Here is a 27,174-nt window from a genome sequence, read left to right as displayed (position 1 = left end):
CCCTGGTGGTCCAGCGGGGGTCCAGGAGCGGTCCGGGAGTGATCTCCTGGACTTGGCCTGTCGGCTGCCAGTAGTCAAAATGGTGCCGACGGCCCTTTGCCCTCACTATGTCACTGGGGTCGACCAGTGGCGGTGGTAGCCCCAGTGACATAGTGAGGGCAAAGGGCCATCGGCGCCATTTTGACTACTGGCAGCCGACAGCCCAAGTCCAGGAGATCGCTCCCGGACCCCCGCTGGACCACCAGGGACTTTTGGCAGGTCTTGGGGGAGGGGTTAAAGGATGGGGGGTTGTAGTAAATTAATTTGGCAGGTCTTGGGGGCGTCAGGAAAGTAGGGGGTTGTAGTAAATTAATTTGGTAGGTCTTGGGGGAGTCAGGAGGGTGGGGGGTTGTAGTTAGTATGGCTCTCACGGAATTACATTTTAAAATATGTGGCGTTCATGGCTCTCTCAGCCAAAAAGGTTCCCGACCCCTGCTCTAGCCTTTAGGGATCCAGTGTGTTTATCCCATGCCCTTTAGAATTCTTTCACTGTTGTTGTCTTCACCACCTCCTCTGGAAGGGCATTCCAGGCATCCACCACCCTCTCCATGAAGAAATATTTCTTGACGCTGGTTCAGAGTCATCCTCCCTGGAGTTTCATTTTGAGATCCCTAGATCTACTGATTTCTTTCCAACAGAAAAGGTTTGTCAATTGTGCATAATTAAATCCTTTCAGGTATCTGAAGATCTGTATCACATCTCTCCTGCACCTTCTCTCCTCCAGGGTATACATATTTAAATCCTTCAACCTCTCCTCATAAGTCATTTGATAGAGACCCACCTCCACTCTGTCTCTGTCCCTTTTGAAATAGTCTCCAGAATTAAACACAGTACTTCAGGTGAGGTACACAGTACTCACCTGAAGATCTAGGAGTCTCAAAATGAAACTCCAGGGAGGATGACTCTGAACCAACGTCAAGAAATATTTCTTCACGGAGAGGGTGGTGGATGCCTGGAATGCTCTTCCAGAGGAGGTGGTGAAGACAACAACAGTGAAAGAATTCTAAAGGGCATGGGATAAACACTGTGGATCCCTAAAGGCTAGAGGATGGAAATGAAGAAAAGAGTGCACAGGGGTAACTTACTAGTGTGGCGGTTACTACCCTTAACCAATAAGCCTTCATACTGTTGATGCAACTCTATCATTGCTCTCTGCTTCAATGGCAGGGGAAAAGGGGAATTGGATTCAGATAGCAACTAACAAGGACTCTGACTTTTTCTATACTGGTTATTCTTCTCTCTGTACAACCCAGCATTCTTCTGGCTTTAGTTATCGCATTCTCACATTGATTTGCCGTCTTCGGATTCCTAGACACTATCACCCCAAGGTCCCTCTCTTGCTCCGTACACAACAGCCTTTCAACCCACATCACATACAGCTCTTTTGGATTACCGCACCCCAGATGCATGACTCTGCACTTCTTGGCATTGAATCCCAGCTGTCATATCTTTGACCACTGTTCAAGCTTCTTTAAATCACATCTCATTCTCTCTACTCCTTCCTGTGTGTCCACTCTGTTGCAGATCTTAGTATCACCCACACAGACAAACTTTACCTTCTATCCCTTCCACAATGTTGCTCACAAAGATACTAAACAGAACCTGTCCCAACATCGATCCTTGTGGTACTCCACGTAACACTGTTATCTTTTCAGAGTAAATTCCATTTACCATGACACACTGTCTTCTATCCATCAACCAGTTTGTAAATCCATGGCACCACCTTGGCGCTCACTCCCAAGCTTCTCATTTTATTCACAAGCCTCCTATGCGGGACCATAACAAAAGTTTTGATGAAATCCAAGTAAATTTCATCAAGCGCCCTTTCCTCGATCCAATTTAGTCACTCAATCAAAAAAAATAAAATAATCAGATTAGTCCAACAGGACCTTTCCCAGGATTTTTGCAGCCTTGAAATGTATAATTTTTTATATAGCCACCTCATTATTTGGAAACTATTGAAAACTGTATACACAATAGTGATAAGTAAATGGATAACAAACAATCAAAATTTTGCTCATTAATGTCCAAAAGTTTCCAACATCTGTCAATTCAACCACATTTCACAACTTTTACCAAATATTCAATATATGCAAGGTAGATTCTGGTAATATTTTAAACATATAAATAGAATACTGAGCCAAACAGCTAATACTTATTAATGGCTCTTAACATTACATGCTACTGAAACATTTTTGCCTTTTTGTACACTCTACTCTTTATTGAAGAAGGGGTGCTGCAGCTATACTTCTAAACCCAGGTATTTAAAAAAAAAAAAACAACCCTACTCTGCCTTGTTACTTTAATCTTCAATTCAGTCAACCATTACACAAATTCTTCAGGCAGCCTCTTGTACTTCAAAACAATTATTTTTTTTCTGATATACTCAGCAGAACTGTAGAGTCTGGGTGGGGTAAAATGTAGAATGTTTAACAAACTACACAGGGCCTAGACACTGCAAGCAATTTACTTGTCAGGACACACCATAAGAAAACCTTCATGTGAAAGTTCAACTCCAACAACATTCCATCTGAAACTTAAAAAGGTACACAAACCCTTGTAAAGCACTCAGAACACCTCATATGAGCAATCTTAGAACATAAAATATTCATATGCTTTGCACTATGCTTGGCCAGTCCTTTTCCCCATTCTTTTTGCTTCACTGCAGATAGTTCTACGAAACAAATACACTTGTTCAGACTGTTCCCTTTGCTGTACCTTGCACAAAAAGCCAAGAGCCAAATCATCTAACATATTCATGCAAGTGACTAAATCATTGGGGTTTTTTCCCTGTACTGTCACGTACAGAAAGTAAATGAGCCGAACACATAGCTAAAAATGATAATGATCATAAAACAAAAAGGTCATGCTTGAATATAATAGCTGAAAGCATATCCTGAGACATCTTTAAAAAATACAGAATCACGTAGTTTTCAAAATCATAAGTTCATCCTAAAAAGTTACCATGTATTTGTAGCCCAGTCTGTCTCAAAAATTGTATCCATGACAATTCCTCAGGACAAATTTTCTATTTGCTAAATAGTTTCTGGAGCACCTCTGTAAATAAATAAGCAGCCTCACAATTAGTAAAGATAAGTAAAATAAATAGCAAGTTGGTTATTTAAGCATTTGTATGTTTGATAATCAATTCTCAGTATATACAGGAAAACAAATAAATTGGGAACATAATTACAACAAAAAAAATATTTTACATCCTTGCTTAACAGCTGTGCAACTATTTGATTATAAATGCAAATCAATTAGCAATATCAACTATGCTGCAGGCTTCACCTCAAAATAAACTATACATTAAAAGCCTTGTAAAGAAGTTATGCCTTTAGCTGCTTCCCAAAATAAAAACAGGATGATTTGTTCCTAAGTTCTTCCGGAATGGCATGCCACAACAGTAAAGCTGTCTGCCAGATAATATGCATATAAAAATTATGACTTTTAGACATAAATACCACAGCAGTCTTCCTGGGAAGTATTGTCTCCATCTTAAACACAAAGTTAAAATATCAGTTAATAGCTTTGTGACACTTGACTTCTTGTCTACATGATGTCTGCTCTTAATGACAGTTGTACTTTCTCAGATCAGAGCCACATACAAGTCTATCTACAGGATCTTAATTCTCATGAGGAATCTTAATTCTCATGAGGACCACCAACCAGTCGTGTTTTTAAAATACCCCGAGAGAGATTTGCATGCACACTACTTTAACTATATGCAAATCTATTTCATGCATATTCATAGCTATCCTGAAAACCCAACCAGATGGTGACCCTCAAAGGACTAGCCTTACCCATCCCTGCAGTATACCACTGAGTTTTTACAGCAGACAGTATTAGTCACAGACAGTAATAATTCCATCTCAAGGTTTGATATAATTTTTTTTTAATTTCTGTTCCAGATTGGGGAGGCAGGGGAAGGGGGAATCACATGATGTGCTGAGCAGGAGAAGTCACGCACTCATGATTCAAATAACACACTAAATTCAGCTTTGAAATTTAGGAGAATTTTATAAATTTACCCCTGAACTGTGTTTCAGAGACACTGATGATCCAGAGCCTGTTAGTGGAATACGTTTCTGCCATGGCCACAAAAGAGTCATGCAAAAATAAAGAGAAGACCAAGAAAGCAGACAAAAAAAGGCAGATGGCCCACAGGACACAGCCCCAGGCTATACCTGACTCCTTGGTAAGCGATGTCACTGTGATGGTAGCCTTTGTTTTTTGGAGAATAAATTTGAGAAGCTTTACCAGAAGATTGAAAAGATTCAAGTACAGATAAGAGATATTGCAAGAAACATGAGGCAGAAACTCTAATATTGGGAGTTGAGGACAGAACAAAGGTGCTAGGATCTGAAGTTAATCGATTAAAAACTGTGACAGAGAAACTAGAAAAGAAACTGAATGATCTAAAAAGTCACTCCCTTGGAGTTATTTGCAGTTTATCGGGCTCCAAAGGAAACTGCAGATGTGGGCATGATGTGAATATTCCTGGTTGACTAGATGAGCGATTCTCAACCCAGTCCTCAGGACACAGCTAGCCAGACAGTTTTTCATGATCTTCGTAATGAATATGTATGCCAATGTATCTCATATACTGGAGGCAAGGCATGCAAATTATTTCATACTTGTTCATTGTAGATATCCTGAAAACATGACTGGCTAGGTATGTCCCAAGCACTGGGTTGAGAATCCCTAGATTAGAGAGTTGCAACTTGGGGTGGACTCTGGGTGTTTGAGAATCAAAAAAGGCATGTAGGCTAGGCCCGAAGCCTGGACTGGTGAATCATCCATATGTGGTAACTGCCAAGATGCTCAATTTTGTTCATAAAATGGAAGGACAGCATATGGGAGGAAAAATAAGACATATGAAAAAGAATTATGATTTTTCAAGATTATTCAGCAGGATAGCAACAAAAAGGAAATATATTTCTCTGGTGTGCATACAATGCTAAGAAAAACAAAGTTCACACTTCAATTTCCAGCCAGATTACAGCTACTATTTAATGAGGAGCCAAAGATTTTTGAGTCTGTGGAGGCGGCCAGAACTTTCCCTCAGGATTTGGAATTCACCTGGTCTGCTGAATTATTCAGGATTTTGATCTTTTGCCAGAAGAAGATTTAAAGTTTGCATAGGATTCTACAATGAAATAGAAAATTTTGACACTGCTCAAAAGCTACAATCGCCTTTTTTTGAGGAGGAGGATTCTTTGACTGGATAAGGACTTGAACAATGAATTATTTGCAGCCTTTTTTTTTTTCTAAGATTTTAAGAGACATTTGCCGAGAGCTTGGCATTATAACTCACATAATTGGGGACAGAAGGAATGATAAGTTTAATGGTAAAGGATTAATTTGGTAACTATATGGGAAAGGGAAATATAATTTTGGAGTATTTTTTGTGGGGCGGAATTCTATGTCATACAATGAGAAAAATAGTTATAAAAAAATTGAAAGGAGCAGCTACAAAAAGGTAAAAAGTGTGCAAGAGGCGTGGACATTGTTAAAAAATACCATCCTAGAAACACAGTCCAGATGTATTCCACACATTAAGAAATGTGGAAAGAAGGCAAAACGATTACTGGCATGGTTAAAAGGGGAGGTGAAAGAGGCTATTTTAGCCAAAAGATCTTCATTCAAAAATTGGAAAAAGGGTCTAACAGAAGAAAATAGGATAAAGCATAAGCATTGGCAAGTTAAATGTAAGACATTGATAAGACAGGCTAAGAAAGAATTTGAAAAGAAGTTGGCCCTAGAGGCAAAAACTCACAGCAAAAACTTTTTAAAACATATCTGAAGCAAAAAGCCTGCAAGGGAGTCAGTTGGACATTTAGATGATCAAGGAGTTAAAGGGGCACTTAGAGAAGATAAGACCATCGTGGAAAGATTAAACAATTTCTTTGCTTCGGTGTTTACTTAAGAGGATGTTGGGGAGCTACCCGTTCCGGAGAAGATTTTCATGGTTAATGATTCAGATGGACTGAACCAAATCACTGTAAACCTAGAAATATGTAGTAGGCCTGATTGACAACTGAAGAGTAGTAAATCACCTGGACCAGATGGTATACACCCCAGAGTACTGAAGGAACTCAAAAATGAAATTTCAGATCTATTAGTAAAGCAAAATTGCTTACCTTGTAATAGGTGTTATCCCAGGACAGCAGGATGTAGTCCTCACATATGGGGTGACGTCACTGATGGAGCCCTATCATGGAAAACTTTCTCTCAAAGTTTCTAGAAACTTTTGACTGGCACACTGAGCCCACTGAGCATGCCCAGCATGCCATGATCTCTCGAGCCACAGGGGTCTCCCTTCAGTCTCAAATGTAGCAATGAGCTCCGTGGGGTGGCGGGTGGGTTTCGTGAGGACTACATCCTGCTGTCCTGGGATAACACCTATTACAAGGTAAGCAATTTTGCTTTATCCCAGGACAAGCAGCATGCTAGTCCTCACATATGGGTGATTAGCAAGCTATAGGCTGAGTCATTTTGTAGTGAACCAACACTAAAGTATTGTTGGAGAAATTGAGGCAGCCTAAAATCACAGCAGGTTGGATGTAGAAGGAGTTGGGATCAACTGGAAACAAGTTCTTTAAGACAGATTGTCCCATAAGCTGAATCTTGTCTTCCTTCTTTGTCCAAACAGTAAATGAGCTGCAAAGGTGCGAAGAGAACTCCATGTTGCAGCTTTACATATGTCAAGAATTGGCACTGAACAATCATGTGCTACTGAGGTTGACATTGCTCTTACTGAATGCACCTTTACTCGTCCTTAGAGAAAGGCCTGCTTTTTCATAGTAGAACTCTATACAATCTGCTAGCTAGTTGGACAGAGTTTGTTTGCCCACTGATTACCCGGTTTGTTTGGATCAAAAGAAATAAAGAGTTGAGTGGATTTCCTGTGGACTGCAGTATGGTCTAAATAGTATGCTAGAGCACGTTTACAGACCAAGGTGTGCAAAGCTCTCTCATCTTGGTGAGAATGAGGCCTTGGGAAGAAGATGGGCAAAACTATGGACTGATTCAAATGGAATTCCGTAACTACCTTGAGAAGGAATTTTGGATGTGTACGAAGTACCACTCAGTCATGCAGGAATTTTGTATAGGGTGAGTATGTGACAAGTGCTTGTAACTCACTAACCCTTCTAGCAGATGTAATGGCTATTAGGAAGATAGTCTTCCATGTGAGAAATTTAACATTGCAGGAATTCATGGGTTCAAATGGAGAACGCATGAGTCTTGTTAGTACTAAATTAAGGTCCCATTCTGTGACTGGTGGCCATAATGGTGTTTTAAGGTGAATTAAACCTCTCATAAATCTACTGACAAGAGGTTGCACGGATACTGGTGCATCTCCTATTGTATGATGGTAAGCTGAGATTGCATTTAAGTGTACTCTTACGGACGAGGTCTGGAGACCAGAGTCTGAAAGGTGCCATAGATAGTCTAGTAAAGATGATGTGGGGCAGGAAAAAAGGGTCAATACCTTTTTGTGTACACCACAAGGTGAATCTTTTCCACTTCGAAGTATAGGTTTTTTGTGTGGAAGGTTTATGTGAAGCTATAAGCACTTGAGAGACATTAGTTGAAAGATTGATTGGTTGTAAGATCAAGCTTTCAACATTCAGGCTGTCAGAGATAGGGATGGAGCAACCTGCCCTGGTCCTGAGTTATGGGAGTGGGAGCTATACCCAGGCGAATTGGCTCTGTGATCGAGAGGTCGAGAAGTATGGGAAACCACATTTGTCAAGGCCAATACGGGGATATATCATTGACCCCTTGTCCTGTTGTAGCTTCACTAGGGTTTTGGTTATTAATGGTATCTGGGGATACGCGTATAGAAGACTTGAATTCCAAGGGCAAGCAAAGGCGTCCTTGCCTGACTGGAGTTTCTGTTTGTGAAGAGAGCAGAATTTGTCCACTTTGTGATTCAGCTCGGATGCAAAGAGGTCTATTGTTGGTTGACCCCAACATTGGAATATCTTGGTCACTACTAATGGATCCAAAGACCATACGTGAAGTTGGAACTGACGACTGAGGCGATCTGCTACTATGTTGTGAATGCCCGCTAGATAAGTGGCCCGGAGAAATATGGAGTGTGTCAGGGCCCAATCCCAAATCTGTGCGGCTTCTTGACAAAGGAGATACGAGCCCGTACCTCCTTGTTTGTTTAAGTACCACATGGCAACTGTGTTGTCAGTCTGCACAAGTACAGCTTTGTGTGAAAAGCAGTCCTTGACCGCATGTAGAGCATAACGTATAGCTCACAGTTCCAGGAAATTGATTTGAAATGTTGCTTTGAGTTTTGTCCAAGGACCCTGGATTTGGAGATTGGCTATGTGAGCTCCCCAACCTAAGGTGGATGCATCTGTAGTTAAAGTTATCTGTGGAACTGGTTGTTGGAAGGGTAGGCCCTTGTGCAAGTTGTCCTTGTTTTCCCACCATAGGAAAGATGAACGTAGCTGGTGGGTTATTTGAACTGGAGACGACAGTGATTGAATTGCTTGTATCCATTGTGATCTCAATGTCCACTGGGTTATTCTCATGGCTAATCTGGCCATAGGAGTAACATGAACTGTGGAGGCCATGTGGCCTACTAAGATTAGAAACTGATGAGCAGTCGCCTATTTTTATAAGCATAGCGAGTTTACTAATCAGGAGAGTGTGTCCGCCCGATCCTCTGGTAGGAAGGCTCTTGATAGTATTGTGTTCAACTCTGCTCCGATGAATTGCAGTAGGTGAGACGGGATGATGTGGGATTTTTGGTAATTGATGAGGAAACCCATCGATTGGAGCAGATTGATTGTTAGTCTGAGAGAAGCAAGAGCTCCTTGTTGAGATTGACTTCTGATGAGCCAGTCATCCAGGTAGGGAAAAACGTGTACACTTTCCTTGTGTAAGTGTGCCGCTACTACTGCCAGGCATTTTGTGAATGCTCTGGGTGCTGAGGCAAGTCCGAATGGTAGAACCCGGTATTGGAAATGCTGATGACCAACCAGGAAATGCAGGAACTTGCGATGAGGAGGGAATGTGAGCATAAGCAACTTGTTGATCCAGAGAACAGAGCCAGTCTCCTGTCTGAAGAAGGGGAAGCATGGTGCCTAAAGAGACCATCCTGAATTTCTCTTGCCGTACAAATTTGTTGAGATTTTGGAGGTCTAGGATGGGACGTAGGCCTCCTGTTTTCTTTAGAATGAGGAAATAACGGGAGTAGAATCCTCTGCCCTGCTGAGGCCGGGGTCCCGGTTCCACAGCTCTGGCTCTCAGAAGGGTGGTCTCAGAAGGGTGGATAATTCTGCTTGCAAAAGAGTTTATCCAAAGAGACTTTGGTGGAGAGTCTTTTGGAATTGATAGGAAATTGAGTTGGTAAACTTGTGATATAATGGAGAGTACCCATTGATCTGTTATCCTTGGCCAATGGTTGTAATAGGAGACTCAACCTGCTACTGGTATGGTTGGGCTGGGTTGAGTTGGCTGCTATTCTCTGGCATTGTCTCAAAAACCTGCAGCTGGGCCTGTTTGCGGTGGCGGTTGAGACCTAGCGGTTCTAGGTTGTCTGGGCTGAGATCTTTGTTGTGGTCGGGAAGATCTGCCCCGAGGTGCTGGTTGATAGTACCTCCTTGACCTGTAGTACGGCTTCCTTGTATCTTTTCGTGGCTGACTGTGTGACACTGTGGAAGAGTCTTGTGGGACAGCAGATAATTGATGCAGTGTCTCTGTATGTTCTTTAAGTTGGGCTACTGCGTCCTGAACCTTTGATCCAAAGAGGTTGTCGCCCACACAAGGTAAGTCTACCAATTTGTCTTAGACCTCAGGCCCAAGATCAGAGGCTTTAAACCAGGCCCAATGGCGTGCACTGATCCCAGAAGCTGCCACTCTGGAAGAAGTTTTGAAACCGTCGTATGTAGCATTATCCATAAAGGATTAGAAGCTGTTTTCCAGCTTCTAATCCTTTATGGATAATTGCATTAGCTGCATCCTGATACTGCTGAGGTAGAGAATCAGCAAGCTGTTGCATTTGTTTCCAGAGATTTCTCTGGTATTGCATCATGTAAACTTGGTAAGCGCTATCCTGGAATTAAGCATTGCTCCTTGGAAGACTTTCCTTCCTGGAGTGTCCAAGAATCTGTGTTCTTTCCCTGGTGGGGTAGATGAATGAGGTCGTACTCTTAGATGTTTTCTGAGCCGACTCGACCACTATTGATTGGTGTGGTAGTTGTGCTCTTTGATAACCAGGATGTTCTGTCCATTCTTCTATTGACTGGCGGGACTGAACATGAATGTTCCCACAATCTATGTTGTAAATCTACCAGAACCTCATGAATAGGGATGGCTAAGACTTCCTTAGGGGGTGGGGGATCTACAAATTGAAGAACCTCTAAGGTTAGCTGTCTCATATCCTCTTCACACACTAATTTAAAAGGAATAGTGTCTGCCATGTCTTTCATAAAAGTGGTGAAAGATAAGTCCTCTGGAGGTGACTTCTTTCTTCCTTCAGGAGGAGATGGTTCAGACATAAAACTTTCTGACGAGGAATCAGTGTTTCTATCCTCCCAGGAGTCATATGGTGTATGCTTGGAAGGAGAAGCAGAAGACATCGGTGGCATCGATGGTATAAATTGGTCTGGACAGTCCTAAAGTTCCTGAGGATCGTATAGTGGGGATGTACCAGAAGTATCTCCCATATCTGCTGGTTTCGTAGAGACAGGTTGTAAAGGTATAGCACCGATGAGGGCATCGAGTTTTTCCATTAGAGGCTGAAAAATCGATACATCTGGTTGTATTGGAGTCCCTGGTAGTGGTACAGGTACCGGCATCGGGAATGGTGATGGGATCAGCATTGGTGCTGGTACCGGCATCGACAATGGTGTCTGCTTCGGTGAGAGCATCAGCATCGGAGGAGTCATCGGTGTCAATGAAAGTCCTGAAGCGCTTCTCACACTGTCTGGCGGATGAATCCGCTCAGTTCCTCCGCTATAGCTGGTGAAGTTAGAGCAGCTATAGGTGGTGGCAGTGAAGCGTCACTGGCTCTACCACAGGGCCCTGTGGTGGCTTGATGTCCGGCACCTCTAGAGGTGGGGAACGCCTTGGGGTAGCAGGCATCGGTGACTCTTGTAGACGAGGTCTGTTGGCCACTGGTTGTTCCGGTGATATCAGGGCCTCTGGAATCGAAATGTGTCAATGCCGATGTTTTAAACGATGTTCGGTGGCTTTTTCAAGCCTGGACATTGATTTTGATGATGCCGCAGATGGGGGTCAGTGACAACCGGTCTCCCGCGCCCACCACTCCACGTTTTCGGATAACTAAGTGTTTTGACACTCCGGCCAGAGACGAATGAGTTGACGTAGACGTGGAAGGCATTAGCTGGATGTGGAAAAGGTGTTCCATCTTTTCCTGACGTGCCTTTCTTCCTTTGGTGGTCATTTCCGCACATTTTGGACATGAAAAAACGTCATGGGATTGCCCTAAACATAAGACACACTCAAGGTGTGGATCAGTAACCGACATAGTTCTATTACATTTAGGGCATTTTTTAAATCCTGTGGCCATAATAACCAGGACAGCCGTCGATGGCTTTCTGACCAAAAAATTTTTAAAACTCGAATCGAGTCGGAAGAAAGAATTTAACTCACCGGCCAGTGGTCGAAAAGAGACACTGATGTGGGGAATGAGAAGGATTTTAATTTGTTTTCTACACAAGATTGTGTGAAGACATTCACACAGGGCTCCTTCTCCATGATGCTAACTGCAGTGCGGAAAAATGAAGACTGAAGGGAGACCCCTGTGGCTCGAGGGATCATGGCATGCTGGGCATGCTCAGAGAGCTCAGTGTGCCAGTCAAAAGTTTCTAGAAACTTTGACAGAAAGTTTTACGTGATAGGGCTCAGTCAGTGACGTCACCCCATATGTGAGGACTAGCATCCTGCTTGTCCTGGGATAAACATTTTTCACCCGTCATTAAAATCATCCATTGTACCTGAAGACTGGAGGGTAGCTAATGTAACCCCAATATTTAAAAAGGGCTCCAGGGGCGATCCGGGAAACTACAGACCAGTTAGCCTGACTTCAGTGCCAGGAAAAATAGTGGAACATGTTCTAAAGATCAAAATCACAGAACACATAGAAAGGCATGGTTTAATGGAACAAAGTCAGCATGGCTTTACCCAAGGCAAGTCTTGCCTCACAAATCTGCTTCACTTTTTTGAAGGAATTAACATGTAGATAAAGGTGAACCGGTAGATGTAGTGTATTTGGATTTTCAGAAGGCATTTGACAAAGTTCCTCATGAGAGACTTCTAGGAAAAGTAAAATGTCATAGGATAGGATGCGATGCTCTTTCGTAGATTACAAATTGGTTAAAAGACAGGAAAGAAAGAGTAGGATTAAATGGACAATTTTCTCAATGGAGAGCCTCAGCGATCTGTACTGGGACCCGTACTTTTCAATATATTTATAAATGATCTGGAAAGGAATATGCGAGTAAGGTAATCAAATTTGCAGATGATACAAAATTATTCAGAGTAGTTAAATCACAAGTGGATTGTGATTAATTGCAGGAAGACCAAATTCATCTGCCATTTGGGCTTCCAAATGGCAGATGAAATTTAATATGGATAAGTGCAAGGTGATGCATATAGGGAAAAATACCCACACTATAGTTACACAATCTTAAGTTCCATATTAGGAGCTACCACCCAAGAAAGATCTAGGTGTCATAGTGAATAACACATTGAAATAGTCAGTTCAGTGCACTGCGGCATTCAAAAGAGCAAACAGAATGTTGGGAATTATTAGAAAGGGAATGGTGAATAAAATGGAAAATGTTATAATGCCTCTGTATCGCTCCAGGGTGAGACCGCACCTTGAATACTATGCACAATTCTGATCACCACATCTCAAAAAAGATATAGTTGCGATGGAGAAGTTAGAGAGGGAGGGGGGACCAAAATGATAGAGGATGGAACAGCTCCCTTAATAGGAAAGACTAAAGAGGTTAGGGCTGTTCAGCTTGGAGAAGAGTCGGCTGAGGGGGGATATGATAGAGGTTTTTAAAATCATGAGAGGTTTAGAATGGGTAAATGTGAATAGATTATTTACTCTTTCAGATAATAGAAGGACTAGGGGGCACTCCATGAAGTTAGCATGTGGCACATTTAAAACTAATCGGAAAAAGTTCTCACACTCAACGCACAATTAAACTCTGGAATTGGTTGCCAGGGGATGTGGCTACTGCAGGTGGTATAGCTGGGTTTAAAAAAGGATTGGATATGTTCTTGGGGGAGAAGTCCCTTACCTGCTATTAAATTGACTTAGAAAATAGCCATTGCTATTACTAGTATCAGTAGCATGGGATAGACTTAGTTTTTGGGTACTTACCAGGTTCTTATGGCCTGGATTGGCCACTGTTGGAAATAGATGCTGGGCTTGATGTCATGAAAAAGACCCAGCGTGTGGTCGATGGCCAACGGGCACCGGGAGGTGGAGAGTCTAATCGACCGCAAGATTGAGCAAAAGCTGAAAAGAACCTACTATACCGGGAGGGCACCAACCGCGAAGGGGGACCCGATGAGGATTAGAGAGAGCTCTAAGAAATGTAAGAAAAAAAAATTTGAAAAAAAAGTGGAGCTCCATGGACTGCATTCAACTGCACCACAGAAAAGAGGCTGAAGGGGGACCTCGCATTGATGCGCAGATAATAGCAGGCTGGGTATGCTCAGTCTGCTGGCTAAAGTTTCTAGAAACTTTGACAAAAAAAGTTTTTCATGCTATGTTCCATCAGATGATGTCACCCACATGTGAGGACTACCATCCTGTTTGTCCTAGGAGAACAAAATATTTCCTGAAATTACTATTAAATCTTCCCCTTTTTCCCCTCATCCCATGACTCCCTCATTCTACAGCCTCCTTTCCGTGCAAAGAAGCTCACCTCTTCTATATGCTAAACCTTTGAGAAATGTAAATGTCTACCTTGTCTCCCATATCTTGCCTTTCCTCTAGGGTATATATGTTTAGCTCTGTAAGTCTATCCCCTTATGCTTCAGAATGAATACCACTGACCATTTTAGAAGCCACTCTCTGGACCAGCTCCATCCTGTTTATATCTTTTTGAAGGTGCAGTCTCCAGAAATGTATACAATATTCCAATTGAGGTTTCACTAGGGAACTATTCAGGAGCAAAATCACTTCCCTTTTTCTGCTGGCTATTCCTCTCCCTACGTAGCAAAACATCTTTCTGGATTTTGACGTCCCTTTATCCAGCTTAAGATCATCAGATACAGAGGAAGTGAGAGGAGAGCCGGAGCCAGGTGTTGGGAGCTGGTGGAGAGAGTCCCCTCCCACGCTGTTTTACCTGCACACTGACATCAGAGAGAGGTCTGGCCTAACAGCTTATTTCATTTCAGGCACTAATGGCGAGCCACCACTGGTATGCAGTTGAAACAGTGCGCCAAAGGGACACACCCCTTAGCACCAATTTTATTTCTTTGCATTTCTATGGGAAGGAAATGGAAGGCCAAAATCTTTATGACATCTCCCACTGTCCAGGGCCCAATGGATCGTCGTCTTATATGGCAAGTAGGGGAAGCCAGAGGATTGGCAAGGAAGTTGTCTTCAATATCAGGGACCTCCCTAAGTCCTGGCATGAATTTACTACCTCTTAACCAGAAGTAGCTACCATCACTCCTATTTCAAAAAGCTAGTCGGTGGTGAGTCTCCCTGGATTGAGCAGAGAGGGTCGGATGCCCAGTCTTCTTTGATTTATAGACGCATTCATTATTGCCCTCCTCAGTTAGTTAAATATCCTCCCCCCTCCCCTTGTTTGGGAGTGCTTCCTTACCTGCAATTTTGTCTTATTCTGAGGAGTCTGTTGATACTTATAATATCAAAGATATTATTCTTGTGGACCTTTGTTAGGTGATAACTCAGCTCAATAAATCTTTACCTAATTCTATGTCACAGCTATGTAAAATAACATACTAGAGGTAAATTATATGAGCATTATTTACATTTGAAATCCCCTGATGAGTCTATTGCAATGGGAAACCTCAAAGTGTGCTATAGGCTTCTAATATTACTTATATTAAGGACAGTATAATATTTCATACCCAAATAGATAATCTGGGAAACCAGTTCAGAAGTAAAAACTTGATATTCTTGAATTTTATTTAAAAACTTTTCTATACTGTCACTAAGTTAGGTATCATCATAATGGTTTACAATAAGGCATAAATATTAATATTGGAAAAGATTATGAATTCTATCATTATACATGTGCCAAGACTTTATGGTAACAAAGTAGTTATAAAAACTCATAATTGGATGTGTTATGTTATGTCCATTTATTTTGAGCGGGAATAAAAGAGAAACTATGTCATCTTATTCTAGATATTTGAGATTAAAGATTAAAATAAAATATGTACCCGTGTTGATTTGGGTAGTGTGTTTAGGGTGTGCTGCCAATCGCTTTTCTTTTTCCCAGTGTTCTACTCTCCTTTCTCTTTGTTGTATGCCTGTTTGAATAACCATGTTTTTAAAATGTTTTCTGAAGGTTTTGATGTCTCTTTGTAAGCGGATCTAGACGGGCATGGAGTTCCATAGCATAGGACCTGCTAAGGAGAGCGCTCTTTCCCTTATTTATTTTTTATTTATTTGCATTTCTTATATACCGGCATTCGCGATGGGAGTCGCATCATGCCGGTTTACAATTAACAGGGTGTGACAAAAGAAGAAATACTTAGAACATTAACATGTGATAGAAGAGGAAATAGCAGTTACAATAAAACAGGGACATAATGCAACTTGGAATGTAAAGAAAGCGATAGAGAAAATTAACAATGAGGTAAAAGAAACAACAATGTAATAAACCTGCCAATTTAAAAGAGAAAGAGTCTTATGGAGTTGTCGAATTTGTTGATTACACTTATATAATAATATAGGGGAGGTCTTAGTTGCTTGGATTGAAAGAAAGTTCAATTGGTATCTGGAAAGGCTTTCATAAATAACCAAGTTTTTAGTCTTTTTCTAAATGTAGGAAGGCAGGGTTCCTGTCTCAGTTCTGGTGGGATGGAGTTCCACAAAGTAGGTCCTGCTGTAGAGAAAGCCCTGTCTCTAAGCGTCATATGGTGAAAGGTTTTGGCAGGAGGAACCTGTAGTGAATCTCTGTAGGACTCTCTAATAGGTCTGGTGGAGGTGTGTTTTTTAAATGGTATTTGGAGGTTAAGCGGAGAGAGTTGATGGAGTGCTTTGTAAATGGTGGTAATGGACTTGTATAAGATTCTATAGTGCACTGGCAGCCAATGTAAGTCTTTGAGAATCGGAGATATGTGGTCACTTCTTGTGTTTGTCAGAATTCTGGCTGCCGTGTTCTGAACCATCTGAAGAGGTTTCGTATGGGAAGATGGGAGACCTAATAGAATGGAATTGCAATAATCTAACTTAGAGAAGATTATTGATTGCAAGACTGTTCTGTAGTCGTGGAAATGGAAAAGTGGTTTAATTCTTTTTAAGACGTGCAGTTTATGAAAGCAGTCCTTCGTGGTTTGATTAATAAAAGATTTTAGATTTAGCCGATTATCAATGATGGCTCCTAGGTCTCTTACTTGTGAAGTTTGAAAGCCGGTTGGAGGATTTGAGGTGAGGTTACTGTTTTCGGGGGAAATTATGAGGAGTTCGGTTTTAGCGGAATTTAAGATTAGATTTAGACTGGAGAGGAGGTTGTCAATATTATGTAGGCAGTTTTCCCAGAATTTAATAGTTTTAGTGAGGGATTCTTTGATGGGGATGATAATCTGGACGTCATCTGCGTATAGAAAGTATTTGAGGTTCAGATTTGTTAAAAGTTGACATAGGGGTAGGAGGTAAATGTTAAAGAGCGTGGGGGAAAGAGAGGAGCCCTGTGGAACTCCTAGCGTGGAAGGATAAAACTGTGATTCTTTGTTATGTATTTTGACTTTGTATCCTCTGTTTTCCAAGAATGACTTGAACCATGTAAGTGCTGAGCCTGTTATTCCGATGTTCGCTAGTTGATTTAGGAGAAGGGCGTGATTCACGGTATCAAAGGCGGCCGATAGGTCGAGGAGTATCAGCAAGTAGGCGTGACCTTTATCGATGCCCATGATGAGGTAATCTGTCAGAGATATGAGAAGTGATTCTGTACTTAAAGATTTCCGGAAGCCGTATTGGGTGGGGAATAATATATTGTGGTCTTCGAGGTATTCTGATAATCTGGTGTTGACTAATTTTTCTGTAACCTTAGCTATAAAAGGGAGGTTAGAGATCGGGCGGAAGTTGGAAGGATCTTTAGGATTTAGATTAGGTTTTTTTTAATAGAGGTTTGATAGAAGCAATTTTGAGGTCGTCTGGATAAATTCCTTGGGCTAAGGAACAATTTATGATGTCAGTCAGGGTTTTGGCGATGGTGTCTGGTATTAACAGCAGAAGTTTGGAGGGGATATGGTCAAATGGGTGAGATGAGGGTTTCATTCTCTTCAATACTGACATGGTTTCTGATATTGCAATGGGTTCGAAGGCTTGTATAGCAATGTCTTTGCATTGATGGCGGTATGTGCTGAAAGGAGTTATGGTATTTGGTTTTAGTAGTGATTGCAGGTTGGAAATTTTGTTACTGAAGAAGATGGCCAGCTCCTCAGCTTTTTCATGCGCTTGGTAGAGTGGAATGTCTGGAGCGTTGACTTGAGTTAAGTTCGAGACGTAAGTAAAGAGGGCTCTTGAGTCGAAGATGAGGTGATGTATCTTGTGAGCGTAGTAGTCCCTTTTTGTTTTTAATGTGGTGCTCTTGTATATGTGAAGAGCGAGTTTGTATGCCGAGAGGGAGGTCTGAGATGGTGCTTTACGCCATTTATTTTCTTTTTGTCTGAGTGAAAGTTTGAGTTTTTGCAATTGTTCGTTAAACCAGGGTTGTCTTCTAGATGCATTATGTTTTGGTTTTTTTGTTGCCAGTGGGCAGAGTTTTTTTGCTGCCGATACTGTGATGTTGGACCAAGAGTGGAGAGCAGAGTTGGGAGTGGAGATGTCTATATGAGGGAGTTTAAGGACAAGGTGTTCGTGAAGTTCATTGGATGAACAGAGGTTTCTGTAAGTAAATTGATGTTGAGGATCGTGTTTGTTGCTTGATTGTGCCAGCGAGAATGTGGTAGAGATTAATGCATGGTCTGACCAGGGGACTGATTGGCATATGGGTGGTGCTGAGTGTGAGATGCCTGAGTTAACAAAAATGAGATCCAACGTGTGTCCTGCTCTGTGGGTAGGATTGTTGATTATCTGTTTGAATCCCATGGCAGTCATGGCGTTTAGGAAAGTTTCACAGTTTGTAGAAGGAGAAGGGTCGTCAACATGTAAGTTGAAATCTCCTAATATGATGGCTGGAGACTCAAGATTTAGGTTAGTGGCTATTATTTCTAGAATGGGAGAGGCGTCTGAATCCAGAAGTCCCGGAGGGGCGTAAACTAGAATGATTTGTAGCAGGTCTGATTTGAAGAAGCCGGCTTCAATTTTTGTAGGAGAGTGTACTGGGAATTGAGTAAGTCTCAGCTCTTTTTTGGCTGCAAGGAGAATACCCCCACCCTTTTTTTTCTGTCTGGGAATAGAGAAGAAATCATGGGTTTCTGTTGGAAGTTGGTTTATTAGTGCAGTGTCCGTGTGTTTAAGCCATGTTTCCGTTATTGCGCAGAGGTCGGGTTTAGTGTCCAGTAGAAGGTCATTGAGAATTAGTGTTTTTTTGGTAAGAGATTGGGCGTTGAATAAAATCAGAGAGAAAAGTGCTAGGCCTAGCGTCTGTGTAAGGGGGGAAATCATAATGGGAATGAGTGATTTATAGGTAGGTGGACGTGAGATCACTGAAGGATTTCTTATGAAAAAGGACCTTTGTTTGAAAATTGGAATAGGGAGACCAATATGCATCGTGGTTTGTGGTTACCGGAAAGCTGGTTAATTAGTCAGTTAGGAGGTTTGTCTGTAAAGATTGATGAATATTGGAGGAGTGCTGAATCCTCGAGTGTTGGATGTGGAAAGGTGACTGCTGGAGTGCTGGATGACTGCTGGAGTGGAAGGAAGAGCGCTGGATGATTGCTGGAGTGCTGGATGATTGCTGGAGTGGAAGGAAGAGCGCTGGATGATTGCAAGAGTGCTGGATGACTGCTGGAGTGCTGGATGACTGCTGGAGAGTTGGATGGCTGCTGGAGTGCTGGATGATTGCTGGAGTGGAAGGAAGAGCGCTGGATGATTGCAAGAGTGCTGGATGACTGCTGGAGTGGAAGGAGGAGCGCTGGGTGGTTGTCTGTCTAGGACTGGTGTATTAGGAATTGTAAGGTGTGGCGAGGCTGGGTATTGATGGTATGAGTTACTATTATTATTATTACTGTTGGAGTTTCACCCTGACTTCAGAGTCTCACCAAGGGGCTCACTAAGGGGCAGGCCCCTTAGTACGCGCCCCTTCGGACGCGCGACGCCCGGCGAGCGACGCCGCCTGAGACGCGCTTCTTTAAAGGTCTCCGGCTGCAGTCTGATTGGTCTAATGCCCTTCCGGGGGCGTGGTTGACTCACCGCGTGGGTCTCTTCTTTTGGCTTTCCTTTTTATTTAAAGTATTCTTTCAGTTCTTCTCGGCGCAATTTACTTAGGATGCGCTTGCCTTACTTCTGCACGGCTCACCAAGGAGAGAGCGGGCTCTAGCCCCGAATGGGCCACGGGAGCCCCGGCAGAAGGGGAGAGGTAGGCGCTGGAAGCGGGCGGGAGGCGAAGAAGAAATGCCGCCGGGAGACGCGCTTCTTTAAAGGTCTCCGGCTGCAGTCTGATTGGTCTAATGCCCTTCCGGGGGCGTGGTTGACTCACCGCGTGGGTCTCTTCTTTTGGCTTTCCTTTTTATTTAAAGTATTCTTTCAGTTCTTCTCGGCGCAATTTACTTAGGATGCGCTTGCCTTACTTCTGCACGGCTCACCAAGGAGAGAGCGGGCTCTAGCCCCGAATGGGCCACGGGAGCCCCGGCAGAAGGGGAGAGGTAGGCGCTGGAAGCGGGCGGGAGGCGAAGACTTGGGTTAGTTTGGCTGTTTTGATTGAGGGGATGGACAGTAAAGCTTTATTAGCTGATCTCAGGTTTCTGTTAGGGACGTGTACGTGGAGAGCTGTATTCAGCCAATCAGCATTTTCATTATGTATTAGCTTATGTATTGTACAAAGGGTTTTATACTGTATTCTTTGCTCAATGGGTAGCCAGTGTAATTCCATCAGGGTTTCCGTGATGTGGTCTCTTTTACCAGTCAGAATTCTGGCGGCCGTGTTCTGCATTATTTGGAGTGGTCTAATTGTTGTGTATGGTAAACCAAGTAGGAGGGCATTACAGTAATCCGTGCTTGCGAAAATAAGAGCTTGTAACACTGAATGGAAGTTACTTGTTGTCAGTAGAGGTTTTAGTCTTCTGAGGGTCATGAGTTTGGCATTTCCTATGTGTTGTTTTAGGTTCAGTTCTGTGTTAATTATTACTCCGAGGTTTCTCACTTTCTCAGCTAGTTTAATTTTTTGGTTGTGATAGGGTTTTGGATGATTTCAATGTTTTTGCGTTCCAAGAGTAGGAATTCTGTTTTCTCTATGTTAATCACTAGTTCCATCTGGTTCAGTAATTGTTTGATGATATCCAGATACATATTAGCTATGTTCAGGGTCTTTTCCACAGACAAGGCTACTTTCTGCTTTCAAATTATTGAAAAAGTATTTTGTGGAAGTTTTAGGGAACCCTGAAAGCACATGCCCTTCTATTTCTAATATATATTATCTTCCCTTAGGTAAGAGGGTAACTACTGTTGAGGGGGGTATGGACTCCTTATCAATTGAGAGTCCTAACCTTACTGAATTCTTGAATCATTCACCGATTATATTCCTACTAGAGCCACCCTTCTTGTTTCCTTTGCATATGAACAGGATAAAAATTTTATTCTTGTAAAAATAGAGATTGTTTTGTGGACAACAAATTAATGATTTTCCAGATGTTTCTAGAATAACAAGCCCATCAGAGGCAATTTCTAAAGTTAAAGAATAGAATTATTGATTTGGGAGCTACGTTCTCTCTTAGATAGCCAAGAAAGCATTTGAATATCTTTCAAGGAATGAAATTCGTATTTACTGATCCTATTCATCTTGAAACATTTATTAGGGATAAGACATGTTTAGAGGGTTGAGTAACTGTAATTTGTATCTTTCTCCAATAAATATTTTGCTTAACATATATTCTTTTTTATTCTCTCCCACATATATTTATATTATGGGGGAATTTATATTATGAGATTTTCTCTTTTTTCTGCTTTGGTATTTCTGTTTGTTTTATTGTTATGAAATGAATAATAAATAGTAAATATTTAAAAAAAAAGAAGATCAGAAGCAAATCAATCCCACTCTTCTTTTGCACTTAGAATTGCACCTCCAATAATGTACCTCTCCCTTGGGTTTTTTCATCCTAAATGATTATTCTGCATTTTTTAGCATTAAATCTTAGCTGCCAGACCCTAGAAAGTTTCTCTACCCTCCTATTTTCAACACCATCCTGGCTGACTACCTTATTGCAGATTTTGTTATCATCCACAAAAGGCAACAACATTTTCCTGACAATCCTTCTACAATGTCACTCACAAAAATGTTGAAAAGAACCAGTCCAACGACCAATCCTTAAGACACGCTGCTAGCAATGCCAACTTTCTTGGAGTGAAATCTATTTACCACTTCCCTTTGTTGCCTCTCACTCAACCAGTTTATACCTCAGTCAGTCATTTTAGGGCCCATACCAAGGGTGTTCAATTTATTTATAAGTTATCTATGCAAAACCATATCAAAGGCCTTACTGATATTTAAGTACACTACATCTAGCATTCTCCCTTCATCCAACTCTCTAGTAATCCAGTCAAAGAAACTGATCAGATACATCTGATAAGAACTACTTTTGGTAAAACCAAGATGCCTTGGATCTTGCAATCCACTGGATTCAAGAAACTGCACTATTCTCTGTTTTATAATAAATCAAAAGAGCAACACCTCCCTAAACAAAACAAAGTCAAAAAAAGGGGGAGGGACAAAAGCTAAATGATCACAAAAATATCTATATATAAACCAATCTCATATTCCTATGTTATCATTAGAAGGAGAGAAGATATCAGAGAAACAGATACAAGGATTTTAATCTACTGTCTTGCCCGCAACAGGCTTCAGGCAGTATCAGTATATTAAACACCAAGGAGTAGATTTTCAAAAAGTACGCGCGCGCGTCCATGCTGGCGCGTGCATGATATAAAGTTCTGGGTCAGTGCACGCAAGCGGGAGTATAATTTTGTACATATGCGTGGCGACGCATCAGGGCCTTCCTCAGTTTCCTCCCAGCCCACTCCAAATGGCCGCTGTACCGGGCGCCTCTAGGCCCGCCCCTGGTCTGCCCCTTTCAGGAAGACCCACACTTATGAGCGTACCGGCCTTTACGCCAGTGGCCAGATCTTTTTGAAAATAGGCTCGGAGCATGCATGACTTTTTGAAAATCCGCTCTCAAAGATTCAAATCATATACGGTCACTCCTCCGGTCAATATATCTAAAAGAAACTTTCATTTATAACTTTCAAATATTCCAAATGTAACTATCAAAAAAATTATATCAAAAACATTTTTTTTTTAAATATACTACCAATTCAAAAATGGCAACCAAGCTTGATCAAACAGTTTATACTTTAACCAATAATTGTCCATTGAATACTTAGCTCTAATAATTAGACAGGCTTTACTTTGTGAAATTAAGCTGGTGGAGTTTTCTATCACCACATCAACCCAATATGGCCCATGTTTCAGCATAAAAATGCCTTCTTCAGAATGTCATTAATGTATCACTGTTAAGAATAGTGATGCATTAATGAATTCCTGAACAAGGCATTTTTATGTCGAAACATGGGCCATATTGGGTTGATGTGATTGCAAGATTAAGCTGGTAGAGTTTTCTACTAAGTAAAGACTGTGCAATTATTCAGCTAAGCATTCAACAGGTAATTGCTGGTTAAAGTATAAACTTATTTGATCAAGTTCAGTTGCCATTTTTTAATTGGTAGTATATTATTTAAAATAAAATTTTGTTGATATTTGATGAAAGTTAAAGTTTTGTTTTGTTTTTTAGATATAGTGACCGGTGGCGATTTGAATCTTTGGTGTTTAAAATACTGATACTGCCTGAAGTTCATTGCAGGCAAGAAAATAGATTACAATCTTTTACACTTGCTTCTCTGACACCTTTGCTTCTAATGATAATATACGAATATGAGATTAGTTTTACACAGACATTTGTGATCATTTAGTTTTTGTCCCTATTCTCTGTTTTAGCAACAGTTCCATTAATTTGCTCACCACAAAGGTCAGGCTAACCAGTCTGTAGATCCCAGCTTCCCCTTACTTCCATTTTTATGAACAGGAGCCACATCTGCCCATCTCCAGTCCTCTGGGACTACTCCCAACTCTAAAGAAGAATTGAAAAAGATCAGCCATTGGAGCTGCCAGAACGTCACCAAGTTCCCTTAATACCCTTGGAGATATCCCATCTAGCTCTATCACCTTATCTACAATGTTTAGTTAGCTCCTCACAAACACATTTTTCTGAAAATCTACTGAGGTTTACCTCACTCCCAATTTTATTTGCATTCATTTTATGTGGTCCTGCTCCTGGCCCTTCCACAGTGAACAGAAATATCTGTTAAGCAATTATTTTTTTCCTTAGCCTCTACATATACCTCCCCTTCACTTCTGAGTTTCACAATGCCACTTATGCATTTCCTTCTATCACTAATATCTAAAAAAAGTCATCTCTCAGTTTTACCACATTTTGTTATTTTTTTCTTCCATTCCCGACTACTTCTCTCAACTTTTTAAGCTTTTCCAGATAATGTTGCCTGTCTTCCTTTGCTGATAAAAACTGCTGATGAGCAGGCGCTTAAGAGCAACATTTTTTTTCTTCCTTTCTGAAATAAGAAAAACGTAACATTTTTCTCAAATCTTAGTAAAACAGAAAATACTCTTGAACTACTTTTCAAATTGGTCAGTTTTCTGGCATCAGCATTGTATCTACCATGTCACATTCAGAAGTACTGACCGCCAAAGTCTTTGCCGCGATCTTTTCAGATACAATACAGAAAATTCAAGCAAACTTCATCCCAGCCATTTCCTCACTTCCATCTAAAACCCTAGAAGCTTCTATAGACAAAATAGATAATACTCCTGTCGATGTTATTCCATCAGTATTGTCACTTCCTTTTGAGACTTTGAATAATTTGATAAAGAGGCATCCAGTCATCAAGTATCTGCTTTTAATAAGATCTCTTTAACCACCTGCCACTGATTTTAAAACAAATTAACAACGTCCTCTCTTGCACAGGATCCATTACTTTTCAGGTTGCCTTTAAACTCTGGTCTTGATTTGTCACCATTTCTTGCCAATATTGTAAATATCAGACACAAGGCTTTTCTCAAATGAATTAAAGAATGCTAAGATCTATCCCATATTTGAAAAGTCACACTTTGATCCCACTATTTCGGAGAATTATAGGCCCATTTCAAACCTGCGTTCTCTTTCCAAAATTATCAAAAGATTAGTATTCGCTCAACTTTCAACTTTTCTTGACAAAATCTTTGTTCTTCATCTAAAAGTCAGGATATCGTAGGGGTTTTAGTACTAAAACACTGTTAGCACTTTTTTTCAGAAATCCCTTTGTATCTAGATAATGGTTGCCTTTTTAGATACGTCAGCTGCCTTTGATACCAGTGACCGCCATTTATGTATCTCCCAGTTGATTGAATTTGGTCTTTCTAGTTCTGCTTTAGAATGGTTCAGATCTTCTCTTACCAACTGAGTTTTTCAGGTAGATTGGAATTCCAAATTTTCAGACCCATGTTTTCTTGTGGTGTCCTGCAAGGCTCAGTACTGTCACCTATTCTTTTCAATCTTTACCTTTCAACTTTAGCAACTTTTATTCAGAGTCTTGATTATAGTCCTTTTTTCTATGCTGTCATCCAAATTGTTGAAAGCAAATGTTGCTTACCTGATGTAACAGGTGTTCTCACAGGACAGCAGGATGTTAGTCCTCACAAATGGGTGACATCGAGGATGGAGCCCACCACGGAAAACTTCTGTCAAAGTTTAAACAGAACTTTGACTGGCCCCTACTGGGCATGCCCAGCAAGGCACTGACCCTGCAGCCAGCAGGGGTCTCCCTTCAGTCTGATTTTCAAAGCTACAGGCAGTGCCTAAAAAGTAAAAACAAAACAAACCCAACACCGCGGGGTGGCGGGCGGGTTTCGTGAGGACTAACATCCTGCTGTCCTGTGAGAACACCTGTTACATCAGGTAAGCAACATTTGCTTTCTCACAGGACAAGCAGGATGGTTGTCCTCACAAATGGGTGAGTACCGAGCTGAGGATGTCCTGACTTGTACCAAATGCACCCAATGACGTGCAACAGGCACAACAACTGGGGTGGTATTTGGTAAAGGGCATCCGCACTCTACTGGGAAGGTGGAAGGGTGTTGGTACATCACGTTGGAAAAAGGTTACGCAAGACAGATTGGCCGAAGATGGAGTCCTGTCTTCCAGCTTTGTCCAAACAATAGTGGGCTGTAAAGGTATGGAGAGAACTCCAGGTTGCAGCTTTGCAGATGTCAGGAAGCGGCACCGATCGAAGGTGTGCCACTGACGTCGCCATGGCCCTCACAGAGTGTGCTTTCACACGGTCTTGAAAAGGAATGCCAGCTTGCTGATAGCAAAAAGAAATGCAGTCCGCCAACCAGGAGGAAAGAGCCTGCTTACCCACAGGATGTCCTAACTTAAACTGAAACTCTTCTCTTATCACTAACTGACCATCTCACCATGGGCTTGGACAAAGGACAATCGTTCCTACTAATTCTACTAGACTTGTCGGCAGCCTTCGATACGGTCAATCATGCCACCCTCCTCAACCGCCTTTCAGACATTGGAATTACAGGCTCTGCTTACACTTGGTTCAAGTCTTTCCTCTGTAACAGAGGCTACAAAGTTAAAATCAATAATAAAGAATCTCCCCGCTACAATTCCTCACAAGGAGTTCCTCAAGGCTCCTCACTATCCCCAACCCTTTTCAACATATACCTTCTTCCTCTATGCCAACTGTTAACCAACCTACAACTAAAACATTTCTTATACGCCGACGACGTACAAATCTTGATACCCATCAAAGAAACCATCTCTAAAACCCTCAAATACTGGGAAAACTGCCTACAAGAGATCAACCAACTCCTCGCTAACCTAAACCTGATTCTAAACTCGGCCAAAACAGAACTCCTCCTCATCTCCCCTGAAAATAGCAACTCCCCACACTCTGCAACAGTTAACACCATTGCTACACATGCAAGAGACCTAGGGGTAGTAATAGACAAACACCTGAACCTAAAAGCATTTATAAACAATACAACCAGGAACTGCTTCTACAAGCTGCAGGTAATCAAGAGAATGAAACCACTACTACACTTTCATGACTTCAGAACAGTCTTGCAATCAGTAATTTTCTCCAAGATGGACTACTGCAATTCAATATTGCTAGGTCTCCCAGCCTCATACATAAAACCACTTCAGATGCTACAGAACGCGGCAGCCAGAATTCTGACAAATTCCAGAAGAAGAGACCACATCTCGCCAATTCTATCTAATCTTCACTGGCTGCCAATACACTACAGAATCCTACACAAGTCCATCACCATCATCCACAAATCCATCCACTCACAGGCCCCTCTCAACCTCCAAATCCCCCTCAGAATGCACTCATCATCCAGACCTATCAGAGACGCCTACAAAGGCTCCCTGACCGTTCCTCCAACTAAATCTACACTCCATAAGGCACTTAGAGACCGGGCCTTTTCTACAGCGGGCCCCTCTCTTTGGAATACCTTACCACCGGACCTTAGACTTGAACCCTGCTTACCAACATTCAAAAAAAAACTTAAGACTTGGCTATTCAGGCAAGCCTTTCCGGAGTCAAATATCCATTGAGAGACCTCACTGCACAATGTTAATATCCATAAAGAGACATCACTGCACAATGTAAATAAGTTACCTCTGTAAATTTTTACGCTA

The 27,174-nt window shown here is 41.6% G+C and overlaps 1 protein-coding gene across 8 annotated transcripts in view; it reads right to left on the bottom strand.

The window, feature by feature from the left end:
- CCSER2 (coiled-coil serine rich protein 2) overlaps positions 1-27,174 on the bottom strand; it is a 547,725-nt gene that overhangs the window by 434,001 nt on the left and 86,550 nt on the right. The window contains exon 1 of one of the 8 annotated variants that reach the window (XM_029609302.1): positions 3,004-3,069. The exons of the other annotated variants lie outside the window; for them this stretch is intronic. The gene's annotated coding sequence lies outside the window, so the exon portion shown is untranslated. Of the gene's footprint in view, positions 1-3,003; positions 3,070-27,174 lie in introns of those variants that run through there. 8 annotated transcript variants of the gene reach the window in all.

The sequence above is a fragment of the Rhinatrema bivittatum genome, chromosome 7 (assembly GCF_901001135.1).
Source record: "Rhinatrema bivittatum chromosome 7, aRhiBiv1.1, whole genome shotgun sequence".
Lineage (NCBI taxonomy): Eukaryota > Metazoa > Chordata > Amphibia > Gymnophiona > Rhinatrematidae > Rhinatrema > Rhinatrema bivittatum.
Note: the sequence above shows the minus strand (reverse complement) of the source record. Positions and strands in the feature narration are given on the sequence as shown.